This window comes from Tursiops truncatus, chromosome 4, assembly GCF_011762595.2.
Source record: "Tursiops truncatus isolate mTurTru1 chromosome 4, mTurTru1.mat.Y, whole genome shotgun sequence".
Classification (NCBI taxonomy): Eukaryota; Metazoa; Chordata; class Mammalia; order Artiodactyla; family Delphinidae; genus Tursiops; species Tursiops truncatus.
The window spans coordinates 49,066,238-49,081,759 of record NC_047037.1 but is presented as its reverse complement, the minus strand read 5'-3'; the positions used below and the strand labels follow the sequence as shown (position 1 = coordinate 49,081,759).

The window sequence follows — 15,522 nt, the reverse complement described above, 5'->3', positions numbered from 1 at the left end:
TTTCTCTCCATCTTCATGGAAACTTTAGTTTCCAACATATTGATAATTTCATACTTCTCTTCCATTGCAGTTTCAATACTCTCAATCGCTTTTAGTGTTTAGTTTAATTGGGAACGATGGTCAATTCATCAAACCATTTGTAAAATGTCTCAAAAATAAACCCAAGCCTAGCAAATGTGGCCACATCCATGAAGAAACGCCACAGAAGGGCGCCTTCCTGCTGGCGCCATGTGTTGGTAGAAGGAACAGCTGATGTGCTGTTACTTTGCTGTGTGCCATGTAGCTTTAGACATACGAAAATTAATGCTTCGAAAGGTGTAAGATGAGCTTCTGTCTCACGTTCAGGACTTTGATCTGAGGCCAGCCCCCTATCTCCCTTTCAAAAGAAAAAGAAGGGTTTTTAGATTATTGTTTTGCTCTTCATCTGATGGCTTCTAAAAGCATTTGGTTCAAGTAGGAGAGCCAAGAGCCCAGAGTGCAAGGCACATGGGCCCCGCTGTGCAACAAGGACACTCAGGGCCATTATCTGAGGCCCCAAGCTCCTGCAGGACCACTTAACTCAGTTCCAAAGGGCGCCCAGGGCTGGTCTTTCAAGAGAGCATGAAAGCCGAAGATTGTGCCCCATGATGTGTCTTGCAAAAGGGAGAATACAGAAGCAGCACGAGAACATTCTCACAGGAGTTGTGCAAACAGACAGCTCATTATTGAGAATTCTTTGCTGGTGAAAATGCTTTCCAGCAAGGGGAAGGGTTTGAAAAACAGCTCTTGCCTCCTGAAGCCTGCTCTTGGGTGGAAACAAACCAGCTTTGAAAACACAATACCATAAAAGCTTTAAAAATTGGTATTTAAGGAGCATGGAAATAGCCTACGAGAAATTAATGTGAAATCAATTCAGGCACACAATTTACATCTGCTGCATTACCCAGAATGGCTCTCTTCTATAACTGGAAATCTATGGACCTAAATCTGGGATGACTGGAAGGAGTTTTATGTCTTCTGAGATGTAGCTGCACAATCTGTCACCAGGAGGGAGAATCTGTAACCCTTTAGGGCCAGCAGAAGCTGGGGCCCTATTGTTAGAACACACACATTTAAAATCAATGCCCAACGAAGTAAGTGCTGTTCACAGGTCTAGGCCTTTAAACCTGGCCCTCTGCCCAAACGGGCAGTCTTTCCACACCTAGGAGGCTTTGTCTTTCCTAAATATAGTTCCTAGCAAACAATGAGCTGCTCGTGCTTTGAAGGTTGACAGTGACTGCCCGGAAGAGACACAGCCAAGCTCATTGCTGTGCTGGGGCTGGGAACCCGGCTTCTCATGGGATCGGTGAGCAAACCCATGGTCTGCTATGGGCCTTCCTCGTGAAGTTTTCCCATCCCCACCCCTTGTCATGATGTTGATTTTTTAGTTCATCAAAACCATTGTGAGTTAATTATGCACAAAGCACCTTTAAATTTCCAAGTTTGGAAATTACTTATAATCAAAGAGACGGAGAGGGAACATCAGAGGAGTGGGAAGCGAATGGGAAAAGGATGGTCTTGGGAAGTCACTGGAGTTTCAAGAAAGGGAAGTTTCAAGGAAGAGAAAGCTGGTAAGAGTGTCAAATGCCACAGAGAAGATGGGCAAGATAAGGACTCTCCACGCCCATGAGGCCGGACCTTTAGGAGGGCACGGTTCACCTGGGGGAGCATTTCACAACATGGGAGGGGAAGCCAAAGGTTGAGTGGATAAAGATGAACAGACAGTAGGTGTTGGCCCTGTGGCCTCCTCCTGTGAAGGGAAGTGGGAGGAGTTTGCCATTAAATAGGAAAGAGATGTTTTTCACATGGCAAGGACTTTTAGACATGGCATGCCTCTATCCAGTGCTGAAACCACAGCCTAGGAACTCTGATCTTGCCATCCTTTGAATGGCTCATGGTAGGGTTTCAATAAATATTTGTGGAAGGAAGCAAAGCCGCACTCTCAGAACTGCCTATTTGCAGGTTGTTGAAAGCAGAACTTTTTTAAAAAATCGTATTGAAAGATTTCCACTCCTTTATCTTTTAAGATTTTGCCCTTCTTAATTGTGTGACCTTGGACAAGTAACTTGACTTCTCTAGCCCTCAATTTCCTCAGGTATAAAAGTGCATGGCTCCTGTGTAAGAGCGCACGGCTCAGAGTAAGGAGATTTTGCTTTCTCCTTCTCATTATTATTATTCTCTTCATAACTGTTTGTCATCCTGGAAGCAATGGGAGGTGTGTGACATCTGTACTATGTATCCAAAGAACTCACAGAATATTTCTGCCTGAGGGGAAAGGTTTGAAAAGCAGCTCTTGCCTCCTGAAGCCCTTCCTCGGTGGAAACAGAATTGCTTTTAAAATGCAATACCGTAGAAACTCTTTTAAAAAATACTAATACAATTCCAAAAACGTTCTTAAGAAATTTAAAAAGTCAACACCAAGAATAAATCCTAATATAAACTACAGACTTTGGGTGATTATGACGTGTCCATGTAGGTTCATCAGTTATAACCAATATCCCTCTCTGGTGGGAGCATTAATAATTTGTGGGGACAGGGGGTCTCTGGAAAATCTTTGTACCTTCTGCTCAAGTTTGCTGTGAACCTAAAACTTCTGTAAAAATATAGTCTTTTCTAAAAATTGAAGTATAGTTGATTTATAATGTTGTGTTAGTTTCAGGTATACAGCAAAGTGATTCAGTTATATATATATATATATATATATATATATATATATATATATATATTCTTTTTCAGATTCTTTTCCATCATAGGTTATTATAAGATGTTGAATAGAGTTTCCTGTGCTGTGCAGTAGGTCCTTGTTGTTTATCCATCTTACATACAGTAGTGTGTATCTGTTCATCCCAAACTCCTAATTTGGGATTAACAGATCCCCCTTTCCCTTTTGGTAACTAGAAGTTTGTTTTCTATGTCTGTGCGTCTATCTCTGTTTTGTAACTAAGTTCATTTGTATCATTTTTTTAAATTCCACATATAAGTGATATCATAGGGTATTTGTCTTTCTCTGTCTGACTTCCTTCATTTAGTATGATAATCTGTAGGTCCATCCACATTGCTGCAAATGACTTTATTTCATTCTTTTTTATGTCTAAAAAAATAATCTTTAAAGAAGTCTGAAGCAATTCTCTAATCGTGTTTGTAAAAGAAAGGAACCACTGCATCATGCCAGGACGATGGCAGGGCAGATGTGCCAGGGCAGCTGTAGCTCTGGGTGGTTGGGGAAGGGGAGATAGCCTCTGTGTTCTGTGAAAGGCAGCCAGAGGAAGGGAATAGGATGGGTACAAGCCCAAGACTGGACTCTGACAGCACCTCGTGAGCTAAATTCTGTAGATCTTCCTGCGTAGCTAGGGTACAGGTGAACGCCTGGGGTAAGCCTCCAGGTTGGACTCAGGTTACAGGGGGTGCCCAGTACTCTTGCCCATGACTGTAATGAGGTGAACTGTGGGGTTTTCTAGACAACATCCTAAAATGGAACAGAGTAGCAGTCTTATAGAAGAATTCTGTCGATGGCAGAGGCAGGGGTGCTAAGAAGTGACGGCCCTGCCTTGGTAATCAAGCAGGCCTGTTTTGAAATCTTGGCCTCATCACATGGTTGACTGACTTTAGGCAAGTTACCTAACTTCTGACCTTCAGCTCCTCATATGTCGAGTGGGGATAATAATAGGACCCGATTCAGAGGGCTGATGTCAGGCTATGGGGAGATAGTGTGAATATAAGGCACTTTACAGTACTTAGTGAACAATGGCCAATTTTTTTTTTAAATCAGTGAATCTAACTCTTACCACCCTCTGCTTTTGTCCTTCATGGAAAACAAACAAACAAACACATTTCTACATGTTACTTCCAATTCCTGTTGTTTCATTAGCTTTGAGGGAAGATTTCCTAGTGCAGATTTCCTTCCTTGTTCCTACAAAGATCCAGGATTGAATTGGGGAGGGGTTAGTGATAAAAGTGTTTTTCTTCTTTCTAAAGGTCAGAACCTAAGTTCATGTTTTCATACTGGTTTCTCTCTGACTCATCCTCCTGCCTAAAGCAAACTGTATATTTCCTGTCTCATTTTCTTTGCCAGAAAAATGGACTTTAATCTTTTCTCTCCCTGCCTTTCAGTACAACCTTGCCACTTGGGGACATTCTGTAAAGTGCACTTGAATGTTTTGTTTCCAGTTTCCTCTTCCAGGAGATGTTTTAGATTCCTTTCCAGCAATAAGAAATGGGGGAAGTATTTCTCCAGTAGTGTCATAGAGAACAATACCAGAGAGCTGTTGTTCTCACCTTGGGGTGATTTTGCACCCAAGAGACATTTATCATTGTCTGAACACATGTTTTGGTTGTCACAGCTGGGGGCCCCAGATCCTACTGGATTTCATGGGTGGAGGCCGGGAATGCTGCTAAACGTCCTACAATGCACAGGACAGCACCTCCACAACAAAGAATCATCTGGCCCAAATGCCAACAGTACCTTAGTTAACAAACCCTGATATAAAGAGTCTTGATATGTTAACTTTTCTCATTTACTTTTTCTTTTTACATTTTTGTCCTTGGTCTCAGTTTTCTTTATCCCCCCCAATCCAACTTCTTTTCCTCTCTCCTTTTTCCCTCTTACCACTAAGTCTTTTTTCATTCTCCCTTTCTATCTTCTTCCCTAACATCATTTAGTGTTTGATGACCCTCCAAAGTTCCTAGTCCTTGAAAAATATTCATGAATTTGCTTTTCCAGCTTGGTCACTAATTCACCATGTGCCTTTGGGCCAGTCATTTCACTGGCCAGTCATTTCCCCTCTCTGGGCCTCAGCTTCCTCCGTGTACATGGACACAGGACTGAATGACCTCTAAGACTCCAATCTATGACTGACAATTGTCATGAGAATTCAAATGCCTAGTACTCTTACAAGAAAGTCTTAGTGTGAGAGAGGGCCCCTATAAAAAACAAAACAAAACACTGAGTTTATTGGTATATAGTGAGAAAGAAAAATATGTTTATGTGGGTGTGTGAATATATGGAAATTCAATCTTGCGAAGGCAATTAGGGGTAAGATAAAATTTATGGGAAAATTAAATGAGCTAAAAAGATAGATTGCAGCATTATTTGTAATAATAAAAAGTTGTAAACAATATAAATAACCAACAATTGTGGATTGAGACCAAAAAGTATGGTATGTTTATATGATGAAATACCATGCAGCTATTAATAATAACTACTAGGAAGTTTTTAACAACGTGGAAAATACTTAAATGCAAGTAACAAAATCATGTATACTTTATACTCATATTTAGTGAACGTATTTTCTAGAATGAACATTTTTTAATTAAATTATTTTGTCTTTTCCTACTTCAAAGGTCATACATGCTTCTTTGTAAATAATTTTGAAAACTCAGATAAGACAAAAGGAAAAAATGATCTACAGTTTGACCACCGGAGTTAACCTCTGAGACAACTTTCCAGTCTTTTTTTCATTCTATTTTAAAAATAATAGTAGGGTTATACTGTTTTTATGACCTGCATTTCCTTCCCTTGTCATTACATAGTCTTCTGCAGAGGCATTTATTTTAGTTGCATAGTACTCCTTTGTATCTGTACTGGATCTAATTGAGGGAAAGTAAGTAAATTTTAAAAAACGAAGAGTGCCAATTCACAGCCAGGGACCTGGTGGACCTGAATGACTGACGCTTCTCTTCATGACTAAGTCAATGGAATCTCCATCAGGTGGCAGCTTGAGCAACGTTGGGCTTGTTAACTCCTATCACCCAATCATCAACTAGCAAGTTGGGTGGGGATCATGGAAGTCATTTAGTGCAACCCCTTCCCCTCCCTCTCCCCACATCCCCACTAAATGTTTGAGTAAGGTCCTAACCTTCCAACTAACCTATGACCTGGTGCACTTGGTTTGATTAGCCAGGCCAGGAGAACCATCTGTGTGACCCTCCGCTCTCCTCCAGTCTCCCTCCCAGCTCCATCACCACTTCATCTGTTGAAATGATGGGGTTGCTGTTTCCCAACCCTTTCTCCCAGGGCCTTGTTTGTCATCGAGTTCCCATGACACAGGCTCAGTCTCAGACACTCTTCCCTCTGTGATTCACTGCCAAGTCTGCATTCTGCTTGCCTGTCTGGGGATGTTATGACATCAGATTTATCTGGTTAAAGGGGGGAAAAAGTGCTTACCGGCTCATTTTTCCACCGCAGGCACTCTGAAAATCTTCTAAAGTTCACACAGCCTCACCAGCAGTATCAAAGCTTCCAAAGGCCCTCAGTGACATTGCCCTGGTCAAGGCCGCCTGGCCTGATGAAATTCCAAAGAAGACAAAACTGCTTTGTTCCAGAAACTCCTCCCTCTGGGTCCATATCCCATTTCAGATCCCGTTTCCCAGTGCCTTCCCAGCAGGCAGAAAGTACCTGACAAATGAATTTTCCCATATCCTTTGGGATTCAACACACTGGCAGTTGTAAAGAGAGCTACAGTGGGGCTTAATCCAAAGACATGACTGGGTTACTATGGACCTCAGGTGTCTCCGGGGGGCTGTTTGATCAAGAGGCACTTATAAGGCTTTCACCACGGGCTGTACCCCCTTCACTCACATCTGAAGGGTTGGGGTAGGGGAAACCAGAATTCAGGAAGCCCCACAGTGTGCCGGGCATGGTACCAGGTGCTTTCCGTAGGTTTCCACATTTATTCCTCACAGCACTGTGCACTGTGCATTGTTAATCTAATTTTAACCTAGAAGAACTGAGACTTAAAGAGGTGACGTTGTTGGCGGAAGGGGCAGTCAGGATTTGAACTCAGGGCTGTTGATTCTAACGTTACATCATAATGTTGCCTCCCCATAAGATTAGAACCTGTATACTTTCAAAGAAAAACAGAATGCTTGAGCCCTAAATTAGTCTGCTTCTGTGCTCCAACTTATAGGTTAATACAGTGTCTTTGTACGCTGTAAACTTCCCTAACTGAGCCCTTTTGCTCCAGACATCAGGCACGCTGTAGGTTCGAAGAACAAGAAAAGGGGCTTCCCTGGTGGTCCAGTGGTAAAGAATCTGCCTTCCAATGCAGGGGAAGCAGGTTTGATCCCTGGTCAGGGAACTAAGGTCCCACGTGCCATGGGGCAACTAAGCCCACACGCCACAACTACTGAGCTCACGCGCCTCAACTAGAGCCCGTGTGCTGCAAACTACAGAGCCCATGCGCTCTGGAGCCCGTGCGCCACAACTAGAGAGAGAAAACCCGCACCCCACAACTAGAGAGAAGCCCATGCCCCGCAACGAAAGATCCTGAGTGCCTCAACGAAGATCCCGCATGCCGCAACTAAGACGTGACACAACCAAAAAAAAATTTAAAAATTAGAAGAAATAAAATAAAACAAAGGACAAGAAAAGTCTCCTCCAATTCGCTTGTACTGACTCTAATTATTGCCTCTCCTGCCTCCCTTGTCCCGTTGCAATTGCTTCCCCAGAGTCACAAAAGTGAGCCACAGAGGACCCGGAGCGGCGGTTCTCAAAGCGCGGTCCTCGGACGAACAGCATCCGCAATTCCTGGGAATTTGCTAGGAAGGCAGTTTCTGGGACCCCACTCCAGGTGTGAATCAGAAATTCCAAGGGTGGGGCCCACAATCTGTATCTTAACAAGCCCTCCAGGTGATTCGGACGAGCTATAGCTTGAGAACCACTGACCTCGAGAATGGGATTAGCATACATCCTTGACAGCACCCCACATCCAGTCAGCTGCTAAGCTCTGTGAATGCTGCCTCCGCCTCCTAGCTTGTCTGCTTTGTCCTAGTTCAGGCCCGGTTAACTCCTGCCTGCACCGTGGCCGTGACTCCCAGGAATCTCCCCTCTCATCCCTCACTTACTTCTAGTCCATGTCACCCTCTTATCTCTCTGCTATGAGATGTCATGTGGCTACTGGAATAAAATCCAAATTCCTTAGCTTGATATTCAAGATCCTCCAAAATAAGCATCAGACTTTTCTTTTTGATCTTATTTCCTACTTGTCCCTCCCTTTATGCATCCAAAACCCAAGTTGTGCAAAACGACTCACTGTTTGCTACAGATTCAAACGTCCTCCCCTCTGTGCCTTTGCTTATGTTATTCCCTCTGCCTGGAATCGCCTCCCACTCATCCCCACATTCTCAAGGAAGCAAATGATTCTCAAGGAAGCATGTCATCTCCTCCATGAAGTCTGTCTTCATCCTTCTAACAACTTTCTATTCTTTAAAAAAAAATAATAAATTTGAAGTCATTTATTTAGTTTCCTATAGAATTAGGTTAGAATTTTGTCTTTTTGCATTTTTTAAAGTTTTCAAATTGAAGTATAATTGACCTACAACACTATGTTAGTTCCAGGTGCACAACACAGTGATTCGATATTTCTATACAGGACAAAATCTTCCTTCCTTTTCTTGAACGCATAGAATTTATCTTTACTTCTCTTACGGCGCTGATGAAATTATACCGTATGCTCCTCATGAGCATATTTTATCTCCCTCCTAGGTAGTAAGAAGAGGACAGAGTTGTGCCTTTTTTCATCTTTGCACTTCCTACAGCAACCAGCACAGTGACAGAGCTTAATACATGGTTGTTGAACGGATGAATGAGTGAATGTTGGATCCACATAAATAAAACTGAAAGATTTTTCATCCTTTACTCTAAATATACCTGTCAAAATCAACGATATCATTATTGCTGTTTTCTAACAGTGTCCACTTTACCTCCTCTCAAAACTGGACCAGTCAGAAAGAATAGATCATAGCACAAAGTTTTCAGGGATGACAGTGTGGGTAGAAACAGATTGTTCCCATAATATCTGTGGCTTGAGTAACAATATAGGAGAATGAAATGACAATTTTGTTGCTAACCTTCACCTTGAGCTGCATAATGGACAGCCAAGCCCCAACAGGTTCTCCTGCTAAGCAAAGTAAGAATAAAGCAGAAATGATTCTCAAGGAAGCAATTGCTGGAACCTCGAAAGTCCCCAGCCAGAGTTGCTGGCCTGGCTTCATTCCAAAGTTGGGAAAGAGACTTTCTGCTCAGACAAAATTAGTTATGTAGGTTGTGCATACTCTGCTCCATCTTGACGACACCACTCATTGAAAACCTTCCTCTACGTGGGCTGAAAGAGGTGACCAAGGGCACTTTTTCAGGCCCTCAGCCCTGGAGCACCAGCAACAGTGTGTTAAGCACTGAACAAAACCCACAACAGAAAACATAACTCTGGGTCCCTGGCTTTACGGTTCAGTGGGAGGGCCTGTGGCTGTGAAGAAGCAGAAGTGTCTAGTGTTCTTTAAGGACAGTCATGATTTTGATAGGTTTTAAGTTTTCCTGAAAATCCAAGCATTAGAGATGCAATCCTTCCTTTCAACAGCTCTGGGCTTCTATTTCTGTGTGGTACTTGACTTGCATCTTCTCTCTGACTCAACAATTGTCTTTTCTTGGAAAAGACTTGGCCATCTTTCTAGCCTCACTTCAAGAAGGCAGTGGGCCCTTTCCCTCCAACCTGCACTTGGGCAGAAAGAAGAGTTAGGAAATGACACAACATCACGGAGTCGTGCCTGGCGGTCATGGTTCCACTGGAAGGCAAGTGGCCCCTTCTGCTTCCACCTCACTAAGCAGGATGGCTCCCCAGCCACGAGCAGCTCTTTTTGGCTGACGTCTCAGCCCTGGGGCTTTTCTATCGTGTATGGTGGCTTTGAGAGATGAGCCTCTGGGAGATCCTCCACCATTCTTGCTTTGTCTTCTCCTGCGTGAAGATTCTTCTAAGAAGGAGGCAAACTTCCTAGGCCCTATATTCATTTTGTGTCTATTGGTGAGAGTCTATGCTGTGAATGTTTTGAGTGGCTGGACACTTGTTTTTAGCAGAATGCTCAATGATCCCCCCGTATCTCAAGATGAATTCCTAGGTGGGCTGACCGCATTGGAGTTGGTGTCACTGTGAGGCAGTCTTCCAGCAGTGTCAAAAAGCGCTCTTGTAGAGGAATGAAGGTTTAATGATATGGAAAGGCGATCACCATATGTTAAACATAAAATACAGGTTATAAAGTAATGAACATTGTAACGTGTATACTCACACACAAATATGTGTAAAAAGGACAGATATTAAGTATTAACAGTAGTTATCTCTAGTAATTGGACGGATTTTTCTTTTTTCTTTATTTTCCTAATTTTTTACAATGAACAGATTTTGTTTGGGTGATAAGAAAAGAGAAGCAAAAATATTTTCAGTTTTCTGGGACTTCTCTGGTGGTCCAGTGGGTAAGACTCCACGCTCCCAATGCAGGGGACCCGAGTTCGATCCCTAGTCAGTGAACTAGGTCCCACGTGCATGCCGCAACTAAGAGTCCACATGCCACAACTAAGAAGTCCACATGCCACAACTAAAGGTCCTGAGTGACACTAAGACCTGGTGCAGCCAAAATAAATAAATCTTAAAAAAATATTTCAGTTTTCTAAACAAATAAGTCCTTGATGGAAAGAAGTTTGCAAGAGGACCTCTGGATTAGTACCTGCAGGGGTTCAGATATACAGCACAGTGCTCTGATCTTAGCAAGATGGGGCAAGTGAGCAGGGGCTTCTGGGACTTTGCCAAAGCTCAACCGCTGGGGCAGGCAAGACCCTGGCTCCATCCCATTCCAGCCATGGCTGACACCAAAGGAGCCATCCAGGCAGCAGGAAAGCCTCCAGAGTCTGGCAGGTGGGCTTTCTGACTCAATCAGATTTGGCAACTGAAACCACAGGGCAGGAGCAGCTGTGGCCCCCACTCTGAGGAATGGGGGGGTGCGTCTGAGGAGCTGACAAGAGGTCCCCTACTTTCTCTCAGCCCTCTCCTTATTGTGCAGAGTGAGTTCTGTACAGATTTCAGCAAAACTCTTAAGCATTAATGCCCCCTAAGTACTATGCCCATTTAGTAAACACCCAGTTTTAGACAAATTGCTTGTTTTCCAAGATCTGAATAGATTAAGTGCTAGAATTTTGAAAGATGCTATTCACCTGGGCTGTTTGGGAAAGTTCACGTTAACTGTGCTCCCTGCTCCTTTCATTTCCTTTCCTGCCTCCTGTTTCCACCTTAACGTGCTAAAGGGGTCGACCATGCTCATGTCTGTGTTAACTACCACATGGAAAGGCCATCATCAGCGTGGCCCTGGTGCACATTTTAATCAGGGGCAAAGAGCCCTGAACACATTGCACCCTTGAGAACTGCCTTGTGTGGCAGCATCAGGGGTCTCCACGGCCTGAATCTGGGGCTGGCCAGGCTAGAGCAGCGCGAGACCTGTTATTCATCGCGCTGCTGCTCCTCCACCTTGTGTAATTCCTCAGCTACTCTTCATCTTGCAGTCTCTTCACTGTGCACATGGACATACCAAGGGACATGTGTTTATGGGGTACTGGCTCTCTTGCTGAAGCTCATGTTTTCTAGACTGCCGCGCAATCTGTTTAAAGCTTGAGGCTGAACACATCGTCACTGAGCATAAACTTAAACATTTTTAACACCAGAACACTTATTAGGGCTTCCCTGGTGGCGCAGTGGTTGGGAGTCCGCCTGCCGATGCAGGGGATACGGGTTCGTGCCCCGGTCCGGGAAGATCCCACATCCCGCGGTGCGGCTGGGCCCGTGAGCCATGGCCGCTGAGCCTGCGCGTCCGGAGCCTGTGCTCCGCAATGGGAGAGACCACAACAGTGAGAGGCCCACGTACCGCAAAAAACAAAACAAAACAAAACAAAAAAAACACTTATTAGCTCCTCCTTTCCTTATGTGTACTCCCCCCAATAAAGACTACTTGTTTATAGTCCCAGGGCAAAATCCTTGGGATGTGGGGATACACTGGGACTGCTCCCAAGGCTGCTTTAAAATCTAGACGTTCTAAGTCAAATCTCCGAGGTTTGTAAGGAAATAGTAATAGGAATAAAATATAGAGTTATTTTTGCGAGTATTTTTATTAATAGTGAATCTGAACAGATGGCTAGAAGTCATATCTAAGATGTATGTGGGTAAGAATTTGAGACTTTGGTTCCACAGCTTAAGTCCAATAAAACTATAACCCATGGCATTTTTTAAGAAGTATTGAATCTCCTCTCCTGATGGCTAAAACTCTGTGGTCCTGGACAAATGTTCCCATCTCTCCTAAACCACTGAAAATCTTATTACAAATAATTTAAATGACATAAGCCTTCTATCCTCCCTGAGAGAGATTTCATAATATCCTGAAAGAAAAATGTGACCTTAAGAGATGAGACTAGTATGATCTCAACTACTTTTAAAAAGATATTCCTAAAAGCTTCTGCACAGCAAAGGAAACCATCAACAAAATGAAATGGCAACCTACTGAATGGGGGGAAATATTTGCAAGTCATATATCTGATAAGGGGTTAATATCCAAAATATATAAAGAACTCATGAATTGCATAAAACAACCTGATTTTAAAATGGACAGAGGATCTGAATAGATTTCTCCTAAGAAGACATACAGGTGACCAACAAGTATATAAGAAGATGCTCAACATCACTAATCATCAGGGAAATACAAATCAAAACTTCAATGAGCTATCACCTCACACCTATCAGAATGGCTATTATCAAAAAGACAACTAATAATAAACGTTGGCAAGGATGTTGGGGAAAGGGAACCCTTGTGCATTGTTGGGAGGAAGGTAAACTGGTGCAGCCACTATGAAAAACAATGTGGAGGTTCCTCAAAAAATTAAAACGAGAACTACCATATGACTCAGCAATTCCACTTCTGGGTATTTATCCAAAGAAAATGCAAACACTAATTTGAAAAGATATATGGGGCTTCCCTGGTGGTGCAGTGGTTGAGAATCCACCTGCCAGTGCAGCGGACATGGGTCTGAGCCTCTGAGCCTTGGTCTGGGAAGACCCCACATGCTGCGGAGCAACTAAGCCCATGTGTCACAATTACTGAGCCTGTGCTCTAGAGGCCGTGAGCCACAGCTACTGAAGCCCGCGTGCCACAACGACTTAAGCCCGCGTGTCACAACTGCTGAAGCCCACACACCTAGAGCCCGTGCTCCGCAACAAGAGAAGCCACCGCGATGAGAAGCCTGCGCCACAACAAAGAGTAGCCCCAGCTCACCACAACTAGAGAAAGCCCGTGAGCAGCAACGAAGACCCAGCACAGCCAAAAATAAATAAGTAAATAAATTTATAATGTGACAAATTAAATGTGACAAATACATGTAAGCATACCTAATAGCTGCAACTCGCCTTAATAAAATGGGTTTAAAAGAAAAATAACAGAAAAGATATATGCACCCAATGTTCATTGCAGCATGTTTTCACTAGCCAAGATATGGATGCCTCTTAATGATGAATGGATAAAGATGTATGCAAGGAATATTAAGCCAAAAAAGAATGAAATCTTGCCTTTTGCAACAACATGGATGAAGGCATTATGAAGGCATTATGCTAAGTGAAAAAGTCAGACAGAGAAAGACAAATACTATATCATCTCACTTATACATGGAATCTAAAAAAACAAACAAACAAAACAAAACCAAACCCACCACCATGGGCTTCCCGGGTGGCGCAGTGGTTGAGAGTCCGCCTGCCAATGCAGGGGACACGGGTTCGCGCCCCGGTCTGGGAAGATCCCACATGCCGCGGAGCGGCTGGGCCCGTGAGCCATGGCCGCTGAGCCTGCGAGTCCGGAGCCTGTGCTCCGCAACGGGAGAGGCCACAACAGTGAGAGGCCCGCATACCGCAAAAAAACAAAAAACAAACAAACAAAAAAACACCACCACCAGCAAAAAAACAAGCTCCTGGATAGAGAGAACAGATTGGTGGTTGCCAGAGGTGGAGAGTGGGCAAAATGATTGAAGGGGGTCAAAAGGTACAAACTTCCAGTCATAAAATAATTAAGTCATGGGGATGTTATACAGCGTGGTGACGATAGTTAACGATACTGTAGTGCGTATTTGAAAGCTGCTAAGAGAGTAGATATTGAAAGTCCTCATCACAAGAAAAAAATTTTTGTAACTATGTACGGTGACGAATATTAACTAGACTTACTGTGGTGATCATTTCACAATACATACAAATATTGAATCGTTATGTTGTATGCCTGAAACTAGTATAATGTTAAATGTCAATTATACCTCAAGGTAAAACAAGATATTACAGTGCACAGCAAAAAGTCTCTAGAAAATGTGCTAAAACGAAATCTTTGGGTAGTGAAGTTAGGGGTGATTATTCACTCCCTTTGTTTTCCACAGTGAGTATGCTTGACTTTTATGATCAGGAAGAAAATGAACCATTTAAGAAAGGAAGGTTGAATGCTAAGTCACAATTATTATGTGGCTCATAGAGCCAGCTTGATTTTCATCTGCAGCTGGGTCCTTTTTGACTCTTGTCTCACTTAGCTGTTTGGCCAACAGATCTTTGAGGTTACGCAACTGCCAGGGTCCTGTTGAAGAGAAATATATTTTTTCAGCTACAAAAGAAAATTCCAAGTTGTCAAGGGGGGCCAAGCTCATAAAAAGAAAGCTTTTGAGAAAGAAGCTGTTTTCCACCCTTCGTGCATTCCACCCCATGACCAGCACTGTGTTAATGACAGAACTCCTGTGTGCGAACCTGTGTGGGGAAGTTTCTACGATACAGGGTTGCATTGTACAGACAGCCTGTGTCCCGGAGGCTCACCGCAGCTGCGTGCCCTGGGGTCAGCATGAACAAATTCCCCTGCAGGAAGGGAGCCCCCCCGGGGAGCTCAATGAAACCTACTCAACTAGGAAAGCACGCAGTAAGAGCTAGAAGTTTGGGAATCTACAAAAGATAGTCCTAGAAACGAATAGCCTGCCTTTAAGACCCCTCTCTAGCTTAAATTTTGGGGGGAAAATCCTCCCACAGCATTTACCTTTTCTTTCCCACCTCTCTTTCCTCCATCATCGATTCAAGGCTTGCTCTTGACAGGAGCTTCTTTGCCCTGTGGGTGATTTCCTCTAGCTGGCCTCTAAGAGTCAAGGAGAGGAAATTAGAAAATAAATGAGGGACCTAAGCTGTGTGCTATCACTTACTGTGTACGAGAGACAGAAAAAGCTAATTCTGTACCTGCCATGGAGAGCGTGGCTGTCAGGGATCTATAGGAAGAGGCCTAGGAGATGATATCATCAGCTCACAGATGGAAGAGTCTGGAAAAGCACTCCAAAGCTTCAGAGTTCTGTAATTCTTCTCCTACCTGACTGCCAAGGCTTGCTTAGTAATCTCCTACGACCTGGACTCTCTGGTAATCAGGGTTGGAAGCAGCAGCAGAGAGAATCTCACCTGGCGATTGCCTCCTCAAATGCCTCCAGAGGTCAGGAGAGTGACAAACATGAGTGAGGAACACTGGGTAATAGGTCAGAAGGAAAGGTCGGGGCTGAGTAAAACCGGAAATACAGGCATTTTAAAAACACTGTGTGGGCCAAATAAAACAGGGCTGCTAGCCAACATTGTCACGCAGCCTGCTCATTTGTGACATACGGCTCCAAACGAATTTTGTGGATGAAGAAAAAAAGGCTCAGCGAGG

General features: G+C 43.6%; 1 long non-coding RNA gene across 1 annotated transcript; it reads right to left on the bottom strand.

Annotated features, from left to right (window-relative positions):
• Window positions 1-11,583: 11,583 nt before the first annotated feature.
• On the bottom strand, window positions 11,584-15,286 carry LOC141278465 (uncharacterized). Its single transcript, XR_012331220.1, has 3 exons — window positions 15,066-15,286; window positions 14,872-14,967; window positions 11,584-14,424 (listed from the first exon to the last, which is right to left on the bottom strand). It is a non-coding gene; the product is annotated as an uncharacterized lncRNA (long non-coding RNA).
• Between the last annotated feature and the right edge of the window lie 236 nt (window positions 15,287-15,522).